General features: G+C 37.3%; 1 protein-coding gene across 3 annotated transcripts in view; it reads right to left on the reverse strand.

Annotated features, from left to right (window-relative positions):
- Positions 1-5,829, reverse strand: part of LOC133607582 (calpain-5-like) — a 28,142-nt gene extending 22,313 nt beyond the window's left edge. The window contains exon 1 of one of the 3 annotated variants that reach the window (XM_061962343.1): positions 5,537-5,829. The gene's annotated coding sequence lies outside the window, so the exon portion shown is untranslated. The other 2 variants (XM_061962345.1, XM_061962344.1) reach the window with 2 other exon arrangements.
- Between the last annotated feature and the right edge of the window lie 7,736 nt (positions 5,830-13,565).

The raw sequence follows: 13,565 nt of genomic DNA on the forward strand, positions 1-13,565 counted from the left end.
GATAATAGCAAAAAATTAAGTAGATATCAGCTAGAAAAAAGATCTCAGTTTGCAAGCAGTCCTACAGCATGTTTACTTATGCAAAACTAGACAGCCGGTTAAAATCTAAATGTCCTCCAATAAGCACACAAGATTGGACGTTTAAAGTATTTTACTCAATACATTTACGAAAAGGAAACATGGTAGGTTTTAGGCTACTATGAGCTAGCAGCTACACAACAGCTGAGCACACAACAGCACACAAGCTAGACATAGTAAGTGTCCTTAATTGATACAAAATTGCAGTCTAAAACAGCGCATTTGTCAACATAAGCAAGTATGAAATATGCAAAAAATTTCCAGTAACAAGCGTGTTTGCATCATTCGCTGCGTTATGACCTTAATTCAGTGAATCGGTGTCGCCAAAAACAAAGTATTGTTCCACTTCAGAAACTGTCATAAGGTTAGTGTTTTTCATAAATACTATTGTTACCTGAGTAACTTCACTTGATCAAGCCTTTTCTAACAATCCACACTGCAAAAATGACAAGTATGTGCTATGGTTCGTGTTGATCGGACTGATATCAGTATCGGTCGATATTCAAGGCTCCAATATCGGCATCGGAAGTAAAAAAAAAGTTGATATGAAATGTTCAAATTGTTACATCCCGACGACATCAACAACCCCCTGCTGAGAAAAAAATCTGGCCCTTGGGAAAATGTAGCACACTTGCCACAAGGTTAGGTACACATGCTCAATAGACACCCAGTACAAGAGTGTCCAACAAATGTTGTTTACTGAGACAAAAATGCAGTTTTAGAGCTATTCTAAAACTGCATTTTGTTCATTTTCTTAGTGAACAAAATGGAACCAAACTGTTGTCTATGGTCTTTGGGGTACGTGCCTTTAGAAGAAGACACTTCCTTGATCGATTTATTTCATTGAAAGAAGTTCAAAAATGTCCGTACCTTATCTCGTAGAAACCTACACCTTCTTGCTCCACAATGAGGAAGCTTCTGAGTGTTTTTACCTGCCTGTATGCGTGTCTCCTCCCACACAAAGTCACTGCATTGCTGAAGCCACACCTTGCCTGTTGTCCAACACACTCCTTTTCCTACTCTTCGACATACATACTGTATATCCTTCCTCTCATATTGTTCCATACTACACCATTTATGGGAAATCACTCACATGACGCAGGTGAGCAATGGTTTGATAATGAAAAGAGTCATGGTGGAAGGGCTACTTAAGTGGCGCTGGACACAATGTGTTTGTTCATGTGCCAAGTGTGCATGTGTGTTATCGCTTTTAGAGTTCCAGGGTCGTGCCAACATGCAGGCTATTTTTGGCATTTATTTAAAAAAAAAAAAAATGTTGTTTACGATTGAATTTGAGTTCTGGTAAGAGAAACACATTTCCCAAATGCATGGTTGGCCGCTTTATTAGGTTGATGTATGGAAATAGTAAACAAGTTATTTAAGGTACAATTTAAGTTAAAGTACCAATGATTGTCACAAACACACTAGGTGTGGTGAAATTTGTCCTCTGCATTCGACCCATCCCCTTGTTCACCCCCTGGGAGGTGAGGGGAGCAGTGGGCAGCAGCGGTGGCCGCGCCCAGGAATCATTTTTGGTGATTTAACCCCCAATTCCAACCCTTGATGCTGAGTGCCAAGCAGGGAGGTAATGGGTCCCATTTTTATAGTCTTTGGTATGACTCGGCCGGGGTTTGAACTCACAACCTACCGATCTCAGGGCGGACACTCTAAACACTAGGCCACTTAAAAGGTTCAATTTGATGAAAAAAGTCAGCTTCCCAAGAACGAATATTATATATATGTACCGTACATAAAAGGGGTGTCCAAACGTTTTCCACTTTGGGCGACAAAATGAAAAAAATTAAAGAACGAAGGAAGGAATTCAAGGCATATCAGAATATGCTAAGCTATTTGAAATGAAACAGTTGTCTTAGCTTTTGTGTTATAGGTGATAATGCAATTAGTTGTTAGTGTTTTATCTAATAGACCTCATTAATAATGAACTAATTTCATTTTCACATGTCGGTGGCCAATAAAAACCTACAAAGGCGCCCAAGCCGCACTTTGGACACCCCTGGTATATAAAGATATTAATAATCCATCCATCCATTTCCTACCGCTTGTGCCTTACGGGGTCGCGGGGGCTGCTGGAGCCTATCTCAGCTGCATTTGGGCGGAAGGCGGGTATCAAGATCGATATTAAAGTGACTCACTCGATGGACAGTTCGTCTGGTCCAGCTGGCCTGGGACGTTTTTTCTGGTTTATTTTGGGTAAGCACGCCATTTATGTCGAAATAGCTTGTGTCCAAATTCCACATTTGCAGCTTCGAGTGGCTTTCACCTCACTCTGTCGGCCTCCGTCTGTTCCACCATCTCACTCTTCCTTCGTATTGGCTTCTATAAGCAGCAGTTCATACTCCATTCATTCAGGTCCAAAAGATACGTTTATGAATCATTATTTTTCCAAAAATAGTCGTCTTTGTTGTCTGTTACCAAGTCTGCCATGATTAGAACACACACTCGTGTTTGATTCCGGGAGTAAGAACACACATGTTGCCAGAAGTCAGACGTGTGCTGCTATGGAAACAGAAATTAATGCGCGGAATAAATCAGTGCCGGAATTGATTAAAATGATCAAAATACGGTTAATGTTAAAAATATTACATATTGTTATGAAGGAGTCTGTTTCTACATTATATATAGACTTGCAGTGCGTATATGAAACGTCGATGGAGGGTTTTGGAGTTGTTTTAGAGGGCTATGAAGCTTACAACGGTGACTCCCATTAGCCGCATCTTTCAAGCGTTTTTTTGATCCTTTTTAAAATTAAAATAAAAACCCACACGTGTGTTCGTGTCTCTCATAATGATTGTGAACGATAGGCAAAATTACAAAAAATGTGCCCAGTTCCCCTTTAAGTTTGTGTTGAAAGTGTACAAATGTTGACTAAAATATGGACTTTTGTTGTTTACATTGTTTCTCATGGAGAATATATATATATATATATATATATATATATATATATATATATATATATATATATATATATATATATATATAATATACATATGATATATACATATATATACAAAGTATATATAATCTATATATTTATACATAGTACAAAACTCAAATCCAGTGAAGTTGGCATGTTGTGTAAATCATAAATAAAAACAGAATACAATGATTTGTAAATCATTTTCAACTTATATTCAATTGAATAGACTGCAAAGACAAGATATTTAATGTTTAATGTAACTGAGAAACTGTTTTTTTTTTTTTTTTAAATAATCATTCATTTAGAATTTAATGGCAGCAACACATTGCAAAAACGTTGGCACATGGCCTTTCCTTTTAACAACACTCAGTAATAAACGTTTGAGAACTGAGGAGACCAATTTTTGAAGCTTTTCAGGTGGAATTCTTTCCCATTCTTGCTTGATGTACAGCTTAAGTTGTTCAGCAGTCCGGGGTCTACGTTGTCGTAGTTTACGCTTCATAATGCGCCACACATTTTCAATGGGAGACAGGTCTGGACTACAGGCAGGCCAGTCTAGTACCTGCACTCTTTTACTACAAAGCCACGCTGTTGTAACATGTGCAGAATGTGGCTTGGCATTGTCTTGCTGAAATAAGCAGGGGCGTCCATGAAAAAGACGTTGCTTGGATGGCAACATATGTTGCTCCAAAACCTGTATGTACCTTTCAGCATTAATGGCGCCTTCACAGATGTGTAAGTTACCCATTCCTTGGACACTAATACACCCCCATACCATCACAGATGCTGGCTTTTGAACTTTGCGCCTAGAACAATACGGATGGCTCTTTTCCTCTTTGTTGTGGAGGACACGACGTCCACAGTTTCCAAAAACAATTTGAAATGTGGACCACAGAACACTTTTCCACTTTGCATCAGTCCATCTTAGATGAGGTTGGGCCCAGCGAAGTCGGCGGCGTTTCTGGGTGTTGTTGATAAATGGCATTTGCTTTGCATAGTAGAGTTTTAGCTTGCACTTTCAGATGTAGCGACGAACTGTAGTTACTGACAGTGGTTTTCTGAAGTGTTCCTGAGCTCATGTGGTGATATCCTTTACACACTGATGTCGCTTTTTGATGCAGTACCGCCTAAGGGATCGAAGGTAACGGGCATTGCTGCTTATCTGGGGGTGATTTCCCCCAGATTCTCTGAAACTTTTGATGATATTACGGACCGTAGATGGTGAAATCCCTAAATTCCTTGCAATAGCTGCTTGAGAAATGTTGTTCTTAAACTGTTTGACGATTTGCTCACGCATTTGTTCACAAAGTGGTGACCCTCGCCCCATCCTTGTTTGTGAATGACTGAGCATTTCATGGTAGCTACTTTTATACCCAACCATGGCACCCACCTGTTCCCAATTAGCCTGTTGACCTGTGGGTGTCACGACGTGGACTGTGGGATGGTTTGTTTTCCCGGAATGCAAAGGAATTGGATCGGACATGGGATGAAGGTAAGTACATCATTTAATTTTATTCTAACAAAATAACAAACAAAAGGCGCGCACAAGGCGGAGAACAAACGTGGCTTTGTAAAAATACTGACACATGGACAGAAACTATGGAAAACTCGCTAACTGTGACATGGAAAAACAAAACTTACTTGGCATGGCATGAAGCATAAACTATGGTAGCAAGCGTAGCATGGGTAACAGAGTTAGTAGACGTAACAGAGGTAGCAGAAGTCAATGTCGCCAGGCCGACCAACAGAAAATGACAGGCTTAAATACTCTCTCTTGATTACAAACAGGTGCGTGATTCCAACATCTGAGACAGGTGAAACTAATAAGTTGCCATGATGACCAAACCAGGAACCGTAAACAGGAACTAAAAAGTCTTAAACCAACAGGACATAACTAAAACAAAACATGATCACAAAGACATGACAGTGGGATGTTCAAAAATAAGTGTTTGATGAGCATTCCTCAACTTTCTCAGTCTTTTTTGCCACTTGTGCCATCAAATTCCAAATGAGCTAGTATTTGCAAAAAAAAAAAAGAAAATTCCAGTTCGAACATTAAATATCTTGTCTTTGCAGTCTATTCAATTGAATATAGGTTGAACAAGATTTGCAAATCATTGTATTCTGTTTTTATTTACGATTTACACAACGTGCCAACTTCCCTGGTTTTGGGTTTGGTATTTGAATGAGAACCAGTAGGTTACTTATTTTGCACTATTTACTTTATTTTGATGAAATATTTATTTATATGTAATGAAAGCCAGTGTCTTAAATTGTTGGATTCAATTGTTGACAAATAAGTGTGTTAGTTCAAAATAGGTTTGTGCTTGTCTAAACCCTAATTCTAATCCTTCTCTCTGTTTTAAACATGATCAATAAAATCAAAGGCACAATCATTAAATCATTTTGTAAAATGTCAGAGTAAAAAGTTTGGCAATACTGGCCTGTGTTATTGGATCGATATTAAAACGTCTAGTATCGCCCACCTGTAACGACTAAGTAAGTCGAGGTAACACTCACCTGTGGCGATGTCTTGTTGTCCTTCTTGTACGGAGACCAATGCCCATCAAGACTTACAACACATCCCACTTTTGCGTCTCTCCGTTCCATGAAGTGAAACCATCTGAAAAGCAGCTTTTAAACAATGCAAACTCCCTAAAGCCAATGTGGTAATTAGGCCACGATGTTGAAAACTGGTCTGACTGGTCAGCAGCTCTCTGCAGCAGCCATGCTCAAAGGCAGCTGGGAAGAAAGAGGAGGGAAGAGTGAAACTGAACACCAACTAGCGACTTTTTCACTGGAGGTGAAACAAGCCAAAACCTGTTGGTGTTTGAATTGTATTGCTGCCATAAAGCATCGGTGCATGGTATCTTCTAGAGCTTTTATATAGACTGTGGACTGTTGTGCTGTGACTAGAAAGAGAAGGTCAATAAAGGCATTTACAAGCCATTCACATGAAGTCAACGGTAGTAAAGCAGACGCACTGACAGGAAGTCTGTTGTCTGGTCCAGAGTTTGGAAGGAGCACAAGAAGCTCTTTCACTCACACACACACACAAAAAAAAACACACAGGAGCTTCTTTTTGGGGATAATCTTCAACCGTGAAAGCGAAAGAAGAAGAATGTTTCCACACAGCCAAAAGAAATACGACAAATCCGCACAGGAGATAAACAAACTGGCTCGAGAAGAAACAAGTAAATCTTTCGGATCACGACTGAGCTGAGGAAGAAATGAAAAGGAACATTTTTTCAAATGCAAAGTTCATGAGAAAAAGATGCAGAAGAACCTGAAGACGCTTATGAATATGCAGACTCCATCCTTGTGTTTATTTACAGTAATAATGGTTTGTAGAATACACAATGTAATTTGATTCACATCAGACACTAAACAAGATTATTCTTATTTATTTCTCTTCTGACATACTAATACTAGATTACAATTTATATAGTAAAAATAAGAATTATATTATTAAACCTATGGAGATGATATCAGTAGAAAAAAAACTGCATTTTGATTAGATAATGAGTCATATATTGGAATATGGGATCCGATATTTAAATGGGTTTTTACTGTTAAACGAACCTAAAATATAACTTATTGTATCCTCGTGGTAAATATAGAACACAATGCTTATGAGGTGCGATGCAAGTGTAAGCCACTGTGACAATATTCTTCTTTTTTGTTTTTAATGGCTGTGATGACAAGGGATTTTTAATCACTGTTATGTTGGAATTATTAGTAATATTGATACTGTTGTTATTAATTTTTCTGTGACTACTTTGGATTGTTTTGTGTCATGTTTGTGTGTCCTCTTAATTACTCTGTTGATTGCTATTCGGAAGGTTGCTGGGCCGTGTTTGGTTTGGAATTGGAATTATTGTATTATTTTGTTGGACTGATTAAAAATGTTGTATACAAAAAAATTATTATTTTATAATACATAATGATGGTATTGATGATAATGCAAACTAAACCTATTTGTATCAGACATTGTGGATTGATTATTAATTAGGTTATAATAAAACAAGCAGTACATCCGGAAAGTATTCACAGCGCTTCACTTTTTCCACATTTCGTTATGTTACAGCCTTGATTTAAAATGGAATAAATTCATTTTTGTCTTACAAATTTTACTGACAAAACCCCATAATGACAACAGGATTTTTTATTTTATTTTGCAAAGGTATTACAAATAAACTAAAAAAAATCACATGTACATAAGTATTCACAGCCTTTTCTCAATACTTTGTTGATGATCCCTTGGCATTAATTACAGCCTCAAGTCTTTTTGAATACGATGTGGCGTGGCGAAGTTGGTAGAGTGGCCGTGCCAGCAATCAGAGGGTTGCTGGTTACTGGGGTTTAATCCCCACCTTCTACCATCCTAGTCACGTCCATTGTGTCCTTGGGCAAGACACTTCACTCTTTACTCCTGATGGCTGCTGGTTGGCGCCTTGCATGGCAGCTCCCGCCATCAGTGTGTGTGAATGGGTGAATGTGGAAATAGTGTCAAAGCACTTTGAGTACCTTGAAGGTAGAAAAGCGCTATACAAGTATAACCCATTTATCATTTATCTTTGGGCAGTTTCGCCCATTCCTCTTTGCAGCATCTCTCAAGCTTCGTCAGGTTGGATGGGAAGTGTTGGTTTTCATCCAGGATGTCTCTGTACATTGCTGCATTCATCTTCTGGGGCAGTGTGGCTCACTTGTTAGAGCAACTTGAGAGTTTCAGGTTCAATTCCCGCCACGGTCATTGTGTCCTTGGGCAACGCACCAATATGATTCTGTTTAAGAGACTGTTCAAACTACAAGTGTTCACAAAGTACGAAGAAGAACAATTGTGATGCATATCTTGAACCATTGTTGATTATTATTTGTTTACTTACTTATGGTATATCTGTTTAATTTATTATTTATTTATTCCCTGTCCTGTTACAGAGAACAAGGAAATGGGATAAAATTGCTGAGACCTGAGAAGGGGTGGGATTAAATAAGCTCTGCTTCTTCCGACTCCTTTTCGGACGTGCTGTAATGAAACAACTGGAAAAATGTGATGTATTACATTGTATCGTTTGCATGTTCGAAATAAACTGAAACTGAACTGAACATGACGCCTGGCATTCACACCAAAGAGTTCAATCTTTGTCTCACCGGATCAGAGAATTGTGTTACTCATGGCCTGAGAGTCTTTCAGGTGCATTTTGGAAAACCTTTTACAAAGAAATGGCTTCCATCTGGCCACATGACTATACCAAACAGGCCTGATTGGTGGATTGCTGCAGAGATGGTTGTCCTTCTGGAAGGTTCTCCTCTCTCCACAGAAGAATGCTGTAGCTCTGACAGAGTGACCATCTGGTTCTTGGTCACCTCCATGACTAGACTAAGATGAATGCAGCAATGTACAGAGACATCCTGGATGAAAACCAACACTTCCCATCCAACCTGACGGAGCTTGAGAGGTGCTGCAAAGAGGAAAGATAGGTGTGCCAAGCTTGTGGCATTGTATTCAAAAAGACTTCAGGCTGTATTTGCTGCCAAAGGTGCATCAACAAAGTATTGAGCAAAGGCTTTGAATACTTATGTACATGTGATTGTTAAGTTATTTTTGATAAATTTGCAATAAAACATAAATAAATATTTTTTTAACTTGTCATTATGGGGTATTGTCTGTTGAATTTTGAGGTAAAAAAAAAACATTATTTAGAGGTCTGCAAAAACACAAAAAAACATTTTGTCAAATATGCTGAGATAGGCTCCAGCACCCCCCGCAACCCCAAAAAGGGACAAGTGGTAGAAAATGGATGGATGCTGACTATTTCATTCAACAGTTTATAATATAGTAACAATAAAATATAGTTATAATGCACTTTATATTTTCTTGAATTTTAAAGTGCTAGAGTGGAGAAAAGACAAGCAACAGATAATTAAAATGTGAATAAAAACTAATAAAAATATTCAAAGTTATTTTTTGGCAAAATGTTTTTATAAAAGGATAAGAAAAATTATTTTGTTTTCTTTGTTTTTTATATATTATGTGCAATACAAAAATGTAAATTAATTATATATCATAATATCCAACAAAATGAATATAAATATATATTTTATTATATACATGTTTTATGAATTGTGGAAATAACGGTGTTATAGCTCATAATTAAAAAAAATAATACAATGAAAATTCGGAATGTGCAAAGGTATTCCTGTTTCTTTTAATTATTATTACTACTCATATTTGTCCTTTGGATACAGTTACAAATGATCATTGTTTAGTGATGTTATAATGAAACATTGTCTTGAGCACTAAAAGCTGTGTATACATTTATAATGCTAAGTAGCACGATTTACATGTGTTAAATGAACACATTAAAGAAGGAGCATTATTTTTGATACATCCTGTATTGGTGAACCCAATGAAGTGGTCAAGTAGTGGTCAAGTAGTAAGTGCAAAATGTCCCACACTGATAAAAATCATAATTCCACTTGTGGTATTTCTACCAAGAAGTCATCCAAGAGCAAACATGGTCGCCAATTACTCTCCTGTGTTTGAAAGTGATGGCAAACAGGCCAATCCTTCTTGTGACTCACAGGGTTGCAGACCTTCCAGTCAATATTTGGGAAACATGAAAACGATTTGTCTCAGGACCTAGCCGGTGGTGACCTCTGACCTTATGGGCGTATATGGGTCCTTGAGCCAAAGGAAATGGGTTTCACCTTTAAAGTACACAGCAACGCTAACGGAGAAAACATGTGACTAAACTGTAGGATTATAAAACTTTCATCCCCCAGTTTGAAGTTATACCACATTGTTTGAAACAGAGGACAGTGACTGATAAGAATATTCTATAACTTAATTGATTTTGGGCACGGTGACAAAGTCCGTTTTTATACTAACAATGGAGGATCTAATGAAACAAATTAAATATATAAATAAATCTTTAAATAATTACGTAAGTGTCATTCATGAATTATAATTGGATTATTAGATGTGTCACTCATTTATTGTAAAAGTACATTTAGATACACTATATTGCCAAAAGTATTTGGCCACCTGCCTTGACTCACATATGAACTTGAAGTGCCATCCCATTCAATATGATGTGGGTCCACCTTTTGCAGCTATTACAGCTTCAACTCTTCTGGGAAGGCTGCGGAGTGTGTCTGTAGGAATTTCCCATCATTCTTCCAAAAGCGCATTGGTGAGGTCACACACTGATGTTGGTCGAGAAGCCCTGGCTCTCAGTCTCCGTTCTAATTCATCCCAAAGGTGTTCCATCGGGTTCAGGTCAGGACTCTGTGCAGACCAGTCAAGTTCATCCACACCAGACTCTGTCATCCATGTCTTTATGGACCTTGCTTTGTGCACTGGTGCACAGTCATGGTGGAAGAGGAAGGGGCCCGCTCCAATCTGTTCCCACAAGGTTGGGAGCATGGAATTGTCCAAAATGTTTTGGTATGCTGGAGTATTCAAAGTTCCTTTCACTGCAACTAAGGGGCCAAACCCAACTTCTGAAAAACAACCCCACACCATAATTCTACCTCCACTAAATTTCACACTCAGCACAATGCAGTCCGAAATGTACCGTTCTCTTGGCAACCTCCAAACACAGACTCGTCCATCAGATTGCCAGATGGAAAAGCGTGATTCATCACTCCAGAGAATGTGTCTCCACTGCTCTAGAGTCCAGTGGCGATGTGCTTTACACCACTGCATCCAACGCTTTGCATTGGACTGGATGTATGGCTTAGACACAATTGGCCCGGCCATGGAAACCCATTCCATGAAGCTCTCTGTGTACTGTATGTGGGCTAATTGGAAGGTCACATGAAGTTTGGAGCTCTGTAGCAACTGATTGTGCAGAAAGTCAGCGACCTCTTTGCACTATGCGCTTCAGCATCTGCTGACCCCTCTCTGTCAGTTTACGTGTTGTTCCCAAACTCTTCCATATTTTATAATAAAGCCAACAGTTGACTTTGGAATATTTGGGAGCGAGGAAATTTCCCGACTGGATTTGTTGCACTGGTGGCATCCTATGACAGTTCCACGCTGGAAATCACTGAGCTCCTAAGAGCGGCCCATTCTTTCACAAATGTTTGTAGAAACAGTCTCCATGTCTAAGTGCTTGATTTTATACACCTGTGGCCGGGCCAAGTGATTAGGACACCTGATTCTGATCATTTGGATGGGTGGCCAAATACTTTTGGCAATATAGTGTACTTTATCATTCAGTTCATTTTATTTCAATATTTTAATAAAAAATAAGTTACTTAGAATGTATAATTGTAAAATAATTAAATCATGATATTTAAATGAAATCAGTATAAACTTATTAAAACAAGATTAAATTAATGTACTTATTCCATTAATATATATATATATAATTTTTTTTTTTTATTTAATTTTTTTGTCCTGTGCAGCTTCTCAGGCAAATCATATAGTTGATGTAGATGCCCATATCGGCTGTTCAGATTTACTTTACAAAATAGTGTAGGATACTTCTCTTGTTGCCTTATTTGTATTTGACTTTATTAAATGTATTTATATTATCATTTGGTGCAGAGCAGGAGGGGATAGAAAGAGAGAAAAAAATAAGACAGAGGGGGAAATTGTGGGGACAAGAGGGGGATTAGACAGAGAGACAAAAACAACAACAGCAAACACAACAACAACAACAGTAGAGCAACATCAGCAAATACGACATGTACAAATATGATGGTAAAAGTAATAGCAAAAAAAGCAGTTAGCGAAAATAAAAATAATACAGAAATGACAATGAGCATTATTACACTACAAATGGAGCAATACAAATACCAATAGAAATAGCGCTATTGATAATGAACAATACCAATACTTTACCTTTATTATCAACAATAGAGTTGTTCAAATGCAACAATACATATACGTAATGATAACTTGAGATATGAAAGAATGCAGAAAAATGGAGGGGGAGAAAGAGAAGCAACCTACATTAACCTTGTAGATTGTTATAGTAACAATAGGTTAAGCTTTGTCAGTGTGCTATGTGTTATACCTAGTTTACCCTAGGGTAACAACGTTAATATAACGTTAACATATATTTAAGTTCAATTATATAACATAATTGAAATTACAAAAATCAACTAAAATACATTTCTTCACATTTATTTTAAATAGTTAAATTATTAAGTCATGAAATAATTAAATCATGAAATTAAAATACCTCAATTAAATAAAATAATTACATGTACTTTAATAAATAAATGCACAGCATGTCTAATTATAATTGACTCATTTAGGTAATTATTTAAAGATGTATTTATATTTTGTCACATAAGTAGTGGTAGCAGTGTATTTCAAACATTAAAAACAAAAATACAAAAACTTTAGCTATAAAAACAAATACTTCACAATGAAAACACATTAGGTTTTCATACCAAAAAGGATGCAAGCATTTATCTTCTTTTCTTAAACTGAGACCTGACCCCACAAAAAAGTCCAACAAATTCATTTGCAACGCATGTTTTTTTTAAAGCAGCAGATAGCAGCAGATTACCATGATTGACGGTGTACAATATTCCAGGATAAATAAAATATGAAAAAAGTGCACAATACCCTTGCGATTGTCAAAAATGCACACAATGTGCAAATGAAGACATTCCATTTACATCGTGTGACTGTGGCTGCAAATATGTGCTTTACAAAAAAGACATTACTGAGATGGAATTTCTGGTGCTTGAGTTTGCTTTACCAGTGTCCTATTTCTACAACATACTGTATGCGTTAAAGAACTCAGACACTGCCATGAATGGGCACTTAATTTGTGCTTTAGCCATACAACATTGCTTATATTTATTTAATCCCTTTATGGAAAACATGGAAATATATGACATGACTTTGTAAATCATAAACCATGAAGGTTTTTTCTCAAGGCAGCCTTTGATCTAGAATACCTGTAGTTTCTCTGCGAGTCAGATTTCTGGTTGCCATGGTGATAAAATATAATTTTGACCTCTACATGCACAAAACTGAACTATTTCATCTATTTATAAATCTGTCTCAGTAGAATTAAATTGTGCACGAATGACGCACACATGTAATAACGATTTTACACATGTGGAATTATTTGGATCTTATAGAGCCAAAAATACTAATTTCCTATTACCATTTGGCTCATAGACCAGTTTTGCATTTAAAAAAACGTTAACTAAACTGATTTGGTTTTTTTCCCCCAAAGTGTCTATAGTGCATGTTCCTTTAAGAAGGCTGACCTGCCGTGGATCACCACCTGGAGGTAATATTCAAAATGAGTCCCTCCGTTTGCTGGAAGTCACTAAAAAAAGCTGTGACTAGGTGCATATTCAAAGTGTCTAGGTGCATATTGCTTTAAACTTGTTTTGCAGGTCAAATTTAGGGTGTTTAATCCAGCAGATGGCGCCATTATGAAACATCAACACAGTAACAGGGCAGCGTCACTATACACATGCACCACATTGCCAGTGAAATAGTGTGAATGTTCTGTACTGCAAGAGTTAATGTGCTACGGTCTTAAAAAGGAAGGTATAACAAATGGAA

This window comes from Nerophis lumbriciformis, linkage group LG09 (assembly GCF_033978685.3).
Source record: "Nerophis lumbriciformis linkage group LG09, RoL_Nlum_v2.1, whole genome shotgun sequence".
Taxonomy (NCBI): Eukaryota; Metazoa; Chordata; class Actinopteri; order Syngnathiformes; family Syngnathidae; genus Nerophis; species Nerophis lumbriciformis.